We start from the raw sequence: 7575 nt of genomic DNA, 5'->3' as shown, positions 1-7575 counted from the left end.
GTGATCGCGTGTCCCTGCTGCAACTGACAACAGGGAGGTCCGGTTCTGAGTCATCAGAATCTGAGCTCAATGGGAGTGGGCTGCGCAGCGCTACCGTGGTGGGATGGGAGCTGGCATCTTCGGGGCTCTGCTCTGGTGTTGTCTGGGTGGCTACTTCTGCCATCCCGCTAGCATTGGGGTGCCCAGCCCCTCCAAACCGCGCCAGGCTGCTGGCAGCGGCCGCTGCCGCCGGCGGGTATCGGCGAGCCACTCCTCTGCGTTTGCACGCACCGGTGGCAGCCGCCGCTGCCGCCGCTGCGGGGGGGCGAGGGGCCAGCGCCGCCTCGCTCCCGTCTCCGCCCTGGTCTCTGCCTTGATCTCCGCCCCTGAGTTCCTCCTCCTGACTCAGCCCTGTTTCGTCACCAGCTCCGCCTGCCTCCTCAGGTGTCTCCCCGCCTCCCGAGAGACCCGGGAGGGTCACTTCCTGGTCTGCCGCATTTCGCAGAACCGCTGAGCTGTTAACATCCGCTGCTCGCGAACACACTTCCGTTCCAGGCGCGGCTGCATCCCTGCTTTGTCTCGCGCCGGCTGGCCCCGCGCCGCCCTCCAAACGAGCAACAACATCTCTGACAGAGGGGCTGACTGGAGCTTTCTGCCCGCGCACTGGCCGCATATTACAAACATTAAAGAATTTTTCAACCCGCAATGGCTTTCGCGTTTCTATTTGTTCTGCTGTGGACTGCTCAAATGCTTGAATGGCAGCTTCCGCTGCTCTTTTGTCCGCGGCCAGGCTCTGCAAGGTATGTGAAACTTTCTCCAAACACCTCCAAGCTCTAATAGTGTTTTCTTGTCCTTTTTGCCCTCTATCACTGCATCCCAAAGCAGCTGCCCCAACTCTTGCCATTCGGTTTCACTAAAAATCAGGGAAGGTTTTTGCAGCTTGCCTTTGCTTCTTGCCCAAAGGACCAACTGTTCTAAATCGGCTTCTTTAACTTTTTCAGCTCTCTTTGAGAGAATATGAAAGAGCAGCCGCACTGAAGCCTGTAAATCTCCATCCATGGTGAACCTTTCACCCTCTCTGTCTCTCCGCGGCTTACCTCACCTCCGCGGGCTGCTCCGCTCTCGCTTTTCTTCGGCAAGGCAGCAGCTCCGCTCCAGCTCCCCGGCCTCGGCCACGTCCACCCCCGTCGTTCGGGTCTCTTGTGAACGCCGAGGTCTTCTCACTGCTCCAACGGACTCTCGCAAACAAACAACAATGCGAAGAGTCTTTTTCCTCCCGTTGGGAACGGCCCAATTCGGAGTTTGGAGGCTTCTGCTCCGTCCCACTTGATCCCCGTTCACAAAAAGTGAATTTGGGATCCCGGTCCCGTCACCATGAGGCGATTTGGACCTAAATTTCTGTCGCGCGACTCAAACTCGACTGCCCGTTACTCTAAAAGTAATTTGGGAGTCTTTTCGGAGCCTCCTGAGTCCCTGTGCGGGCGCCACTTAAAGCCAGGGAACCTCAGGAAAACGGGAAACTGGACGAGACAAACGCACATCCAATCAATATGATTAATGCAACGTTCTCCCCTTATTCAAAATCAGGCGGTAGTTTATATAAGCTTCTATATAGTTTACAGAAACAAAGACACTCTGATTGGTAGGCTAACATTGTTTACCTTTTCCTTAAAACGGCCTACACTGTACACCATAAAACCTATACTAGTTCACACCCCGTGGTCCCCACAGTACCTTAAGACTATTTTCTATCTGCGCCACAACTCTGAATTTCTAACTGCGTCAGAGGCCTGAAGGCCCCACCAGGCCTCAATCTGAGGCCTAGCCTGGAGTAGCTCAACTTTCACAATTCATGCCCTCTTTCTCTCAAAAATGCTGCAACAAGAAAGCCCTTCCTCATCCATTGTGGAATGGGTTGACATAACTAGGGCAACGGACTGTGGTGGAGAGCAGCAGGGTGCGGCAGTGAGCACCGGCCAGCCGCCCGGGTGGACCGCAGAAGCGGCAGCGCGAAGTGGCAGCGCGGAGCGGCAGGCGCGGGGCCAGGCAGAGCGGGGCCGGCCAGCACCGAGCCTGAGGCGGCTCCGGGGCGGAGCGGACTTCGGCCGAGAGACAGAAGGCTCCTTGTTGCTGAGCAACAGCGCGAGGAGGGAGATGGGCGTTCCCGGGGGCCAACCCACAGTGACGCAGCAAGAACGGGAGCGAGACGGCGCCGCCCCCCTCATCTCCCCGCAACACCCAGCAATGGCGGCGGAGACGGCTGCACAGCCTGGTTGCCACGGTAACAACAACGCCGAGAGCAGCAGTGTCACCAATGGAGGGATTGCAACACCACAGCAAAAATTTCAACAAAATTTTTTCAATTCCTCGCAAGAGTCAGAAGACATAATGAAAAAGTATAGCAGTACCGAGTGTTTTCCAAGATACCAAGAGGGATGGACATTATGCAAATCAAAGTTATTTCAAATACAATGTGGATGAAAATTACTGTAAAAAGATAGAAATGTTAATAATGATTTAATTGCCAAAAATGTCTTTGAAAACAAGGATTTGAGAAAAGTCAGTCAGATGGAATGTTGGCATTGAGTTCACAATTTCTGTTTTTGAGTTTTTATAGATAATAATATAAGTGATGATGATTTTTGAGTTTTATAGATAATAAGATAAATGATGATTGTCAAGTTTTTGTAGGTAATGATAAGTAGTGATTGTTACTAATGTTATATGAATGCTTTGAAAAAATTGTCTTAAACTATTTTAAACATTTTTTGTTGATAGGCTGATCAAATAATATAAGTTGTCTGATTTTTGTGATAAGAATTATTATTAAGATGTTAAGGTATTGAGGTGTTGTTTTAATATTTACAGTCAATTTTCATATGTTTTATTGTCTTTTTAGGTGATTAATTGCAAGATATGTTTTTCAGGATCCTGTGTTTTTGATTTTTTAACTACTCATGTAATTTCTTTGTCTAATCTTCTATGCAGCTGCAATTCATCTTCTTTTAAAAATTTATTGTCCAAGTTTGGTTCAAGATTTCAGTCAAATTTTCAGATTTCTAAAGAAAAAGTTTGTTGTATTTAGAAAATTTTTGTCTTAAAAGAAATTTTGGACAGGTACAATTATTTGATAGTTTGATAAATTTTTAATAATAAGGTTTTTTCTACTTATAACAGTTATTTTTAAGACTTTCATTTTATAATGTGTTAATACATATCCTCCAATTAGAGTCTGAGCTCTGGCTAAGCTCTGTCTCTACGTGGATAGTGTGATTGACCCAGGTGTTTTCTGCATCAAAAAGTATTCAAGTCCTTTTGGCTTGACAATTTGATCCTACAGGGCAGCTGAGCCTCAAAGGGAGTTTTGGAGAGACATGATCCGGACATGTCTTATCCAAATCTCTGTTGTTTTAAGGTTTTTCAGCTGCTGCAGACTCTGGAATGACAATTTGATAGTGCAGCACTTGGTAACTGTGATTTTATATGTACTATTAATTGTGTATTATCTGATTGATTTTTATTTGTTGTTAGTTTCTTTACTATGTGCATTGTTTTGTTTTTGATGTTTTTTTTCATGTTTATAACAAAGATGTTGATATTTCCATTTCTTCATGCAAGTTTTAGGGAACAGAATTGAGAGAGGACCCACCAGTCCCTGTGGGGGTGTTGGGTTTGTTTGTGTTTTAACAGGTGCAGAATCTGGATGGATTTCAGTGAAGAATGTGGAACTTATCAATTACAAGAGGGCACTGATCTCTCCACAAGTGGATCAGAGGATGCACAGCAAAAGTGGATTGTGCAAAGATTTGTGTTTCACCCACAGAAGATCGTGGGCTTTGAAGTTTTTTTTATGTAAGTGTGTTTTTAATGATGCTATAGAATTTTTTTTGCTAAGTTTTAATAAGTTTTAGTAATGCCTGTGATTTTTCTGTTCATCTTGCCATTGTCTTTCAATGGCAAAAGAAAAAGAGGGAGGTCCCAACATGGATCAACAGAAATTCTACTTGAGTGGGTGTTCTTACCCATCCAACCAAGAAGTCGTGTGATGGACAGGACAGATGCTCTTGCTGCATTGATACGAAAAGGCAGAAACAGAATTTCAAAAATAGATGAAAAAGATACCAACCCGCAGTGATAACAACGTGAACAACAACAGTTTGCCTGGAACATCCCTGATGAATCCAGTTCTGATGAAAATTAAGTTTGTAGAGTACAGAGAAGTAAGTTGAAATATTATAAGTGTGAAGTTAGATTTATCAGAAGTTAGTTCATTAGAAGCTATAGTTTATGTTTAGAATTAAGATTGTTTCTTTCATGTTAAACAGGACATTCAAAAACCTGAGAAGAATGTGGAGGGCCTCAATGTTTTTATTAAGCAGTGTTTTGGTTGTTGAAGTATCGGGAATCCTTGACATTGACAAGAGAGAAAATATGTGGATCACTTGGGCCAAACAAACTAGGCAAGATTAATTCTGCCTGTTGTTAGCCACACCGTCTAACCCCCTTTTTATACTTGTTTAATTGGAGTCTCGTTGGGTCCCATGGCAGAGTTCAAAACTTGGACCCAAGCTCAAATAAATTTAAATAGCACTCTGGGAGCGCAAGCTGTTGCATTTGTGCAAAACCTTAAATTTACTGATGACAGTTTTCAAGAATTTAGTCTTTTGGGTTCTGTCCCAGGAAATTATTGTTTAATATTTGGATCTTATGCTACCAAACCAACTCAAGAAAATGGAAAATTGACAGATGACAACACTTGGTTGTCTCCCAGATCACCATTGTATTACAACTATTCAGAATATTGTAACAATTCGACTCAATCTGTGACACCGCCAAGAGGTGGTGCAGGAAAACTGCCCCCAGGAACCTTCCTCATTTGTGGGGACCGAGCCTGGTCAGCAGTCCCTCAAAATGCTAGGGGAGGCCCATGTTATATCGGTAGGTTGACGCTTTTTGCTCCCACCACACATCAGGTTCTCGAATTGCCTCAGAAGACTCAACGAGCCAAACGCAGTGTTCTCCAAATGGACCCTAATTGTAAAGATATAGTGTCATTGTGGGGGCGTGCCTCTGTAGTAGTGGCCTCACTTTTTGCCCCAGGGGTCGCCTCATCAAAAGCGCTCACACAATTGAGAACTCTAGCCTGCTAGACAGGAAAACAAATTAATATCACATCTAAATTGATAAGTGAGCTTGCTGCAGATGTAGATGATACCCATCATGCAGTTCTGCAAAACAGAGCTGCCATTGATTTCCTTCTTTTAGCACAAGGACATGGGTGCGAAGAATTTGAGGGCATGTGCTGCATGAATTTGTCTGACCATTCTCAATCGATTTATAAACAGTTAACGCAATTGAAGGACAACATGAAAAAACTTACCGTAGTGGACACTCCATTTGATAACTGGCTCAATTCTTTAGGTTTTTCTGGCTGGGTCAAAGACTTAATTTGTTTTGGTATTGTACTTCTTTTTATCTTTATAGTTATTTTAATTGTTATACCGTGTTTTTTACAGTGTGTGCAAAAATTAGTTTATCGCGCCTTCACTCCAGCCTGAGTAGCTCAAAAAGAAAAAGAGGGAATTGTTGCAGCATTTTTGAGAGAAAGAGGACATGAATTATGAAATTTGAGCTACTCCAGTATAGGCCTCAGATTGAGGCCTGGTGAGGCCTTCAAGCCTCTGACGCAGTTAGAAATTCAGAGCTTGTGGCGCAGATAGAAAATGTCTTAAGGTGTGAGGGGGACCACTGGGCTGTTTGGCTATGAATTAGTATAGGTTTTATAGTGTAAGGTGTAGGCCGTTTTAAGGAAAAGGTAAACAATGTTAGCCTACCAATCAGAGTGTCTTTGTTTTTGTAAACTATGTGGAAGCTTATATAAACTACCACCTTATCTTGAATAAAGGGAGAACGCTTGATTAACCACATTGGTTTGGACCTGCGTTTGTCTTGTCCAGCTTTCCGTTTTTCTGAGATTCCCTGGCTTCTTTAAGGGTTTTATGCACCAGGGAAATAATGCGATTGGTATAGGCCTCAATTAAATGCTTAACAAGTTAATTAAAATGACGAATGTTACTTGGTATGATTTGATCAAAGCAGATGTGACCTCCAGAAGGATTTGTTCTAGAAAGTTTTCCTGCCCCAGTCTATTTTGGGCATTTCAGTAAAGTTCATTCATGCTGCTCCTTTGGCACTGCCAGAAGAACCGCTTCCTTCAGCAGATTCCTCTGAGGTTGCGATTCCTCTGCTGTCTGTGCTGCCACTTCAAATGTCCTCTCTAGTGAGGAGTGGCGCTTTCTCTCAAATGCAGCCAACTCCTTCCATATACAACAAGGGAACAGACAAACAAGCCTTTAATTGCAACACAGTCTCCTTGCAAAACCAGCACTATATACTATGCCCCACTTAAGGCAGTCTCAGGGCCTTGCAACAGCCCTGTACTCCCACCTCATGAGAATGCTGCAATTCCCTCCCTAGCATCTCTGTCATTTGTGCAAGTGAAAGTCGCCACTGAGGAAGTCAAACAAGCTTCCAGAAGCCACAGAACATTTCCAGAAAGCTCAGGCAGTCTCAGTGTAACAGCTTCCTGCCTGCTGGGTCTAATGCTCCTTTCTGATACAGTGGATACCGGACTTGCAAATGTTTTTCTTTGGCTAAGACGCTTGATAAGTCCAAATGAGTACTCCCACAATTCCTCTTGCTTTCACTAGTGAAACAAGGAAAGAGCCTGCAAGTTATAGCTTGAGAAGGAGGTGGGTACAATTTTCCAATTCAATAATCAAGAGATCCCAAGATGGTCTAGGCTGGCAGAGACCCCAGGAAACCTCTAGCCTAGTCTTTAGCTCCAAGCAATTGGGGTCAGCATCTGGACAGGCTGCTCAAGGCTTTATCCATCTGGGGCTTCCAAATTTCAAGGGATGGAATCTGCACATGCTCTCTGAGGCACTTGTTCTGCTGCATAATTGTCTTTGAAGGTCAATGCTTTGCTGTCCTTAAGCCCAGCCTGAACCTCCCTTGCTTTTACTCTGGTCTAGCTCAGAATGCTTTTTGTTACGGTTCGAGAAGTGAGTCTCAGGAGGTAGCTATGCTCCAGGTTGGTCAGCAGCCAGACCTGCCCTGGGCTGCCTTCTCCCATCTGTGCTGAGCAAGTTAAACTATGAGAAAGCCAAATTTGTTCTTTGACCCTGGGCCTCCAAAAGTCCAGCAATATCCACCCCTGCTCAGAGAAAGTGAGAAAGCTTAACACACACCTGAACTCCTGGCTCAAGACTCTCTATCTGTGAGACCCCTGGCTATCCTTGAACCCTGGCTCAAGGCTCTCAAGGCGCAGTCTATCCATGCTCTCCTGCCGCTGCGCCTTTCCTGCCTGGACCAAGGAGTCCTAACTGGCAAGAACCTCTTCTAGTGGGACCTGCAAGGAATGGGCAGGGAAAAAGCACAAAAAAATAAGGAGCAAGGAAGTTGGCTCCTGAGAGCTGGCAGAAGCAGCAAGCAGAGACACAGCCCACCTGAAGGCAAAATTTATTGTGTGGGGTTATTAGGTGGTGTTTATGTAGTGTTATGTCCCAGGTAACTCTTGAGTTGCTCTGAAGTGTC

This window comes from Taeniopygia guttata, chromosome Z, assembly GCF_048771995.1.
Source record: "Taeniopygia guttata chromosome Z, bTaeGut7.mat, whole genome shotgun sequence".
Lineage (NCBI taxonomy): Eukaryota > Metazoa > Chordata > Aves > Passeriformes > Estrildidae > Taeniopygia > Taeniopygia guttata.
This window is presented reverse-complemented; position numbering follows the sequence as displayed.